We start from the raw sequence: 7,961 nt of genomic DNA on the forward strand, positions 1-7,961 counted from the left end.
AGCTCTTCTGCCTGGACTGGGCTACCTTGAGCCTATCGCGAATCCACTTCACTTTCTGTTCAGACTCCTTAATCAAATCTGGTCCAAACAACTGGCGGTCTCCAAATTCATCCCACAACAATGGTGTTCTGCACTTTATTCTGTACAAGGCTTCAAAAGGGGCCATCTTCAAACTGGATTGATAACTATTGTTGTAAGAGAACTCCACATATGGCAAGTTGTCATCCCAACTAGATCCATAATCTAGCGCACAAGCTCTCAACATATCCTCCAAAATCTGATTGACTCTCGGTCTGTCCATCGGTCTGCGGATGAAAAGCTGTACTGAACTCTAGCCTGGTACCCAAAGTTTCGTGCAACTGATTCCAGAACTTTGAGGTAAACTGGGTTCCTCTATTTTATACAATGCTCCTCGGAACTCCATGCAGACATACGATCCTAGTCATGTATATCTTTGCCAACTTAGCACTGGTGTAAGTGGTCTTTACTGGGATGAAATGTGCTACCTTCGTCAAGCGATCGACTACAACCCATATCGAGTCATAGCCTGAGCTGGTCCTGGGTAATCCCGTGATAAAATCCATGCCTAGCTTATCCCACTTCCATTCGGGTATCGGCAATGGTTGTAGCAATCCTGCTGGCTTCTGATGCTCTGCCTTTACTCTCTGACAAACATCACAAACGGCTACATACTCTGCAATATCCTTCTTCATTTTGGTCCACCAAAAAGTGTCTTTCAAATCCAAATACATCTTGGTATTTCTTGGGTGAATCGAGTACAGCGAATCATGGGCCTCTTGCAAAATTAACTTCCTGATCTCGGGGTCATTGGGCACATAAACGCGGTCCTCAAACCATAAGGTATCATGTTCATCCTCACGAAATCCTTTAGCTTTTCCCTTGCTCATTTTCTCTTTAATAGAGGCAATCTCCTTGTCGGTCTTCTGAGATTCTCTGATCTTATCCATCAGAGTAGACTGAATCTCCAATGCTGCTACATAGCCTCTCGAAACTATCTCCAAACACAGCTCACGAAGATCCTTGGCTAACTCCTTTGGTAACTCTACGGTTATTAGGGTGTTGACATGGCTCTTGCGGCTCAACGCATCGGCTACTACGTTAGCCTTTCTGGGATGATAATGTAAGCTCATATCATAATCCTTGATGAGCTCCAACCATCTTCTTTGCCTGAGATTCAACTCCTTCTGCGTGAAGATGTACTTCAAACTCTTGTGATCCGTGTACACCTCACAATGGTTTCCAATGACAAAATGTCTCCAAGTCTTCAATGCGTGCACTACGGCTGCTAACTCCAAATCATGTGTAGCATAATTCAACTCATGGGGCTTAAGCTATCGTGAAGCATACAAAACAACTCTTCCCTCCTGCATGAGCACTGCTCCGAGTCCTCGACGTGAAGCGTCACAATACACCTCATAATCCTTGCGCTGATCTGGCAGAATCAACACTGGCAAGGTAACCAAACGTTTCTTCAAGTCCTGGAAACTGGCCTCACATTCCTCCGTCCAATTGAACTTGGTATCCTTCTCCAACAACTCCGTCATAGGTTTTGCAATCTTCGAGAGATTTTCAATGAATCTCCAGTAGTATCCCGCAAGTCCAAGAAAACTCCGAATCTCTCCAACTGTTGTTGGAGCTTCCCAATTTGTCACAGTGACAACTTTGGTGGGATCTACTTCTATTCCTTCTCCAGATATAACATGTCCGAGGAATCCAACTTCCTTCAACCAAAACTCACATTTCCTGAACTTGGCATATAATTGATGTTCTCTGAGCTTACCAAGTACCAAACGCAAATGTTCTTTATGTTCTTCTTCATTCTTCGAGTAGACCAGAATATCATCAATGAATACTACGACGAACTTATCCAAAAACTCCATAAACACTTTGTTCATCATATTCATAAAATAAGCAAGTGCGTTAGTCACACCTAATGACATAACGGTATACTCATACAGCCCATACCTTGTGGTAAAAGCTGTCTTAGGTATGTCCTGCTCTCGATCTTCAACTGGTGGTATCCTGATCGCAAATCGATCTTGGAAAATACCTTAGCTCCTTGCAATTGGTCAAACAAATCATTGATCATCAGCAGCGGGTACTTATTCTTGATCGTCACTTCATTCAATCCTCGATAATCAACAACCATCCTTAACGATCCATCCTTCTTTTCCACTAGAAGTACTGGTGATCCCCAAGGTGACGAACTTGGGTGAATATATCCCTTATTCAGTAACTCCTTAATCTGCTTCTTAATCTCCTCCAAATCCTTTGTAGGCATTCTATACGGTCTCTTAGATATTGGTCCTGTGCCTGGCAAAAGCTCAATCAAAAACTCAATGTCTCTATCAGGTGGCATGCCTGGCAATTCTTCTGGAAATACATCTGGAAAATCCTTTGCCACCGGTACTTCCTCCTGTACAACTCCTGATAGAGAATTTACTTGTGTCCTCTTCGGCTCATGCCGTGACACATACTTGATCCTTCTTCCTTCTGGAGTGGTAAGCAAAATCGACTTACTGGTGCAATTGATGTTTCCTCCATACATCGATAGCCAATCCATACCCAGAATTACATCCAAACCTTGTGATTCCAAAATGATTAAATCTGAGGGAAACACATGCCTACCTATACTCAATGGCACTTGAAAACATCCTTTACTGTCCATATCACTACTAGGAAAAGGGCTAAAGATAGGATTGACACTAATGGCGCACCAGAGAAGTGGTGCGCCACTACTATATACTAATGGCGCACCTGGTGGAGATACGCCATTAGTGTGGAATACACTAATGGTGCACCAGGTAGAAGGTGCGCCACTAGTAAAACATTTTTTTTCCATTTTTTCAAACATTCTAATGGCGCATCCGGGCAAAGTGCGCCATTAGTAGTTAGAACTACTAATGGCGCACTGGCAACAGAGTGCGCCAGTAATTTTTTTTACTTTTTGGCAAAAAAAACTTTCTAATGGCGCACCGCCGCTCGGTGCGCCATTAGTACGCTTCCCCCCACTCAACCTATTCCCCTCCCTCCCTTCCTCCCCACTCAGTACGCCCCCTCCGCCCCAACCGTACGCCGCCGCCGCGCCTGCACGCCCCCTCCGTCCCCTACCGCCGCCGCCCCGACCCCCGCCCCCGCGCCCCCACGCCCCCTCCGTCCCCTCCGTCCCCTGCCACCGCCGCCCCGACCCCCGACCCCCGTGCCCCTATGCCCCCTCCGTCCCCTCCGTCCACTCCGTCCCCTGCCGCCGCCGCCCCATCCCCACTGATCTCCGTTCGTCGACCATGGGAGCCGGCCAGGACCTGGAGGCCGGCGCCGGCGACGGCGGCGAGAAGAAGATGGCCCACTCCTGCTCCTCCGGCCCGCTCCCGCCGTCGGAGCCGCCGCACCTGCGGGGCCAGGACCCCGTCCACCCCCCTGCCCCCACCCCGACGTCCGCTACCAGGCCGCCCCAGGTACAGTTCCATTTCTGGTTTCTTAGAGAGCATCTAAGTGAGGTGGCCAGCAAAGTTTGGAATGCATTTCATTTTGATACAACTAAGTTAGATAAGTGGCAGAATAGAGTTAGAGTAGTGAGAAAAAAGTTGAAAGGATGGAACATTAACTATGAAAGTTTTTATAGAAAACAGAAGAAAATTTTGGAAACTGCTATCGATGATATAGAAAAAGAGAGTGAAATTATGCTTTATCTGTAGACAAGTATAAAACTAGAAAAGTTCTAGATGTGCAGTAACAACATATTAGAAAGGAGGAGCTCTTTGGTCCGGAGGCTAGTGTTATTAATGTCTCTTTAGATGTTCCTTCACAATGTGTGCTTGATGATATAGATAAGCAGTTGCTGATCAAACCTTTTACAGTTGAGGAAGTAAAACATGATGTTTTCCAGATGAAACATAATAAATCCCCAGGTCCTGATGGGTTTCCCAGAGTTTTTCCAGCATTTCTGGGACTTGAGTTGTGATGATTTGATGCCTCTGTTTCATGATTTTTTTAATGGAAAGTTGGATGTAGGAAGACTTAACTATGGCATTATTACTTTGTTGCCTAAAGGGAATGATGATCCAAAGATATAGGCCTATATGTTTGCTAAATGTTCCTTTTATGACTTTTACTGTGGTCAAAGCAGAGCCGTTGTTGTAGCTGATAAGATTATATCCCCTGTGCAGACGGCTTTTGTGAGAAATATGTTTATTTTAGATGATGTGCTATTGTTGCGTGAGATAATTCATGAGATTAGAGTTAAGAAAAGAAGTGTTGTTAATTTCAAGCTTGATTTTAAGAAAGGACAAAATTAACTAGGATTTTTAGAAAAGGTGATGGTTATGAAAGGGTTCCCAATTAAATTTGGAAAGTGGGTTATGACTTATGAGTACTGTTAATGATGGTAAGGTGGCTTTTCTAGCTCATTACATGTATTGTTTGTAGCTACAAATAATTATGCATAGTGATACCTTTTATCGAGTCCTTTTTGCTCAAGCTTTTAGTTCTTTCTGCAATACAGTTGTATTACATCTTTTACTAGTGAGTAAATTCGCTTCATAAAATTAAAGTGATCATCAATAAGCTGTGCCTCAGTGCTGTTTAGTTGTGAGTGTGAAGTAAAATAAATAAATCATGTTTCTCTAGGTATATTCCAAACATCAAAGTTGAAATAACTTTGATTTCCTAGATATAGATAGTTAGGCACACAAGTTTGCTGGTAAATCTATATGTCTGCCAGATCATGATTTCTTCTTATATACAAGGTGTTATTTTAGCTATGAACAACGATATGATTACAAGTCCATTGCCATACCACATTCACAGTTTGGAATGTATCTCTCTACTATCTTATCATACCACATTCACATCTGTCTTAATACCTTGCCTTGCCTTGTTCGGTTGTAAGGGTACTAATTCGTCTCTTCTGCTGCTTATCAGAGATGGCGGGAAGCAGCCACCGCCACTCTGCGACACCGCAGTACGAGTTGGATGCTTCCGAGTTCTTCACTATCATACTTGGGACTTCAGTATCATCCATGACGCAGGTATATAAAATGAGAGATCTCCCCTAGCTTCACCCATCTCATTATGATATCTGTTGTTTGCCTACATCACTCATTGTCCCAAACTGCAGAGGATGCCTGACAGTTTTAAGAACATGCTGATGGGTGAAGATCCGCCAAATAATGTGAAGGTGTGACAGGCCGGCAGCGGGTTTCGCAGGCTGTGGGATGTGGAGTTGGTGATCAAGGAGGGCCACATGTACTTGTCTCGTGGGTGGGAGAAGTTCTACCGTGCCTACGACCTGCGGCTGGGGTACTTCCTTCTCTTCAGGTACGACGACGACGCCACCATGCTCATCGTGAAGGTGTTCAACGCGACTATGTGTCGCATGCGCTATGCTGAAGATTATGATGCCGGTACGTTCTGCCTCTTCTTATTCCTCTACATTTGGCTTTGTCTCACATCGATTGTTAACGGTCATTGTTGCATTTGGACAGGTAATGGGAGCAGCAGCAGCGACAATGGCTACAGCCAAAGCAGCAGCGACCATGGCTGTAGCGAAAGCAGCAGCGACCATGCCTGTAGCGAAAGCAGCAGCGATTCTGGCTATAGCGAAAGCAACAGCGATTCTGGCAGCAGCATAGACAACAAGAAGGATGATCTGGACTGGAGTGCGGGAGAAGAGGAGCAGAGTGGGGATGAGGAGCTACAGGATGACGATGGGCATCAGGCTGAGGATGACCTAGCGCTGGTGGTGGCTGACCAAGGGCAAGAGATGGTGGTGGCTGACCAAGGGCAAGAGATGGTGGTGGCTAACCATGGGCAAGAGATGGAGGTGGCTGAGGATGACCTAGTGATGGTCGTGCCTGAAGGTGGCCTCGCGATGGTGGTGGTGCCTGACAATGACCACGCACCGGTGGTGGCGCCGGCGATCCCACAGCTGGGCGACATGACCACGCCAATTGAGGTAGAAGACTACATCCCACTGCCTCCACCGCCTCCACCGCCTCGCCGCTCTTGGCGCATCAGGCTGAGGAAGGAAAAGGAGAAGAAAAATGCATGAGAACTGAACTTTTGTGAAACTTTTGTGAATTGATGGATAACGGTGTTGGATGAACAATGTGAAACTTTTGTAATAGGTAACGATGGAACTATGTGTTGGCTATGTATGTATATATGATGGAACTTGTGTGTTGGCTATGTATGTATATATGATGGAACTTGTGTGTTGGCTATGATTGTTATATGGATGCTTGTTGTATATATATGTGTTGGATATCTCATAGGTGAAATAGTGACCTGAGATTAAGAAAAAAATTAAAAAAATTGTTACTAATGGCGCATTACTGTGTGGTGCGCCATTAGTATATCAGACACTAGTGGCGCACCGTGGGCAAAACTAATGGTGCACTGCCTGGTGCGCCATTAGTATACCAGATACTAATGGCACACCAGTGGTGCGCCATTAGTAAAAAATTCTAGTGGCGTGATACTAATGGCGCACCAGTGATGCGCCATTAGTAGGCAAAACTGGTGCGCCATTAGTAGCCTTTTTCCTAGTAGTGTATACTCCGCTCCTGGTGAGCTTACTAACATAGGTGTTCTAAGAACCTTGGTGGGCAGTTTATACTTATCCACGAATCCCCTTGATATGTATGAATGCGATGCACCAGTATCAAAAAGAACGATTGCAGTAAATTACTTAACCAAAAACTTACCTATTACTGCATCTGGCTGGGCTTCAACCTCCTCCACGTTAACGTGGTTCACCTGTCCCCTGTTGAAAGGGTTCGGCTTCTTTCGAGAGCTTCCATTGCCATTTCCATTCTAGGCTTTAGGACATTCATTGGCATAATGTCCGATCTTCTGACACTTATAACAAGTGACTTGGCTCAGGTCTCTCTTGGCTGGGGTTGATGGGTTTGTACGATTCTGACCGTTGCTTCCCCCATTCCCATTACCGTTCTTGGGGCCATTATGATTATGCGAACTCCCTCCTCCATGGGTATGCTAAAAATGTCCTCCCGTCTTCGGGGTAAAACGTGGCTTCTGCTGAGCTCCTGAATTGTATTTCCCTTGTCCATACTTCCTCTTGCGGTTCTCAATCTGCTGCTGCTTCCCTTCAATCATAAGAGCACGATCTACTAGTTCCTGGTAGTTGTTGAAAGTTGCTACTATCAACTGCATGATCAAATCATCATTCAGTCCTTCCAGCAACTTCTCCTGCTTAGCTGCATCCGTAGCAACGTCATCCGGGGCATAACGTGCTAACTTACTAAAGTCATCCACATATTGGCCAACTGTCCGTCCTCCTTGGCGCAAGTTGCGAAACTCACGCTTCTTCATGGCCATAGCTCCTGTTGAAACATGGGCAGTACGGAAAGCCTGCTGAAATTGGTCCCATGTCACCGTGGCTATAGGGTAGGTGACAGTGTAATTCTCCCACCATGATGCTGTTGGTCCATCCAACTGATGTGCGGTGAAACGCACCTTCTCAACGTCAGTACATCCTGTAGTGGTTAACTCCCTTCCAATCTTGCGGAGCCAATCATCTGCTACTATAGGCTCGGTGCTACTGGAGAACACCGATGGATTTAGTCTAAGGAAACGGGTTAAGTGATCAACAGGTGGTGGTGGTGGCGGGTTGTTGTTGTTGTTCCCCTGATTCTGATTCTGGACTAGCAACTGCATCAATGCATTCTGCTGCTGGATCAACTGAGTGAGCTCTGGTGGAAATGCAAATCCATTATCACGTCTCGGAGGCATCTGATGGGTTTAGAGGGGAGAGATTAGAATAGAATGAGGTCTAATGAGAAAGCACTACCCATATGCACACGAGACAAACACAAACATTTCACTCAATCAGTCAATTAAGTCATACAATCGGTCTAACTATCGCAAGAGTGCTCGGACTACTCTATTTACATGGTGGAATACTACTACTGATGTGGTGG

This window comes from Triticum urartu, chromosome 1A (assembly GCF_056163025.1).
Source record: "Triticum urartu cultivar PI428250 chromosome 1A, HENAU_Tu73, whole genome shotgun sequence".
Taxonomy (NCBI): domain Eukaryota; kingdom Viridiplantae; phylum Streptophyta; class Magnoliopsida; order Poales; family Poaceae; genus Triticum; species Triticum urartu.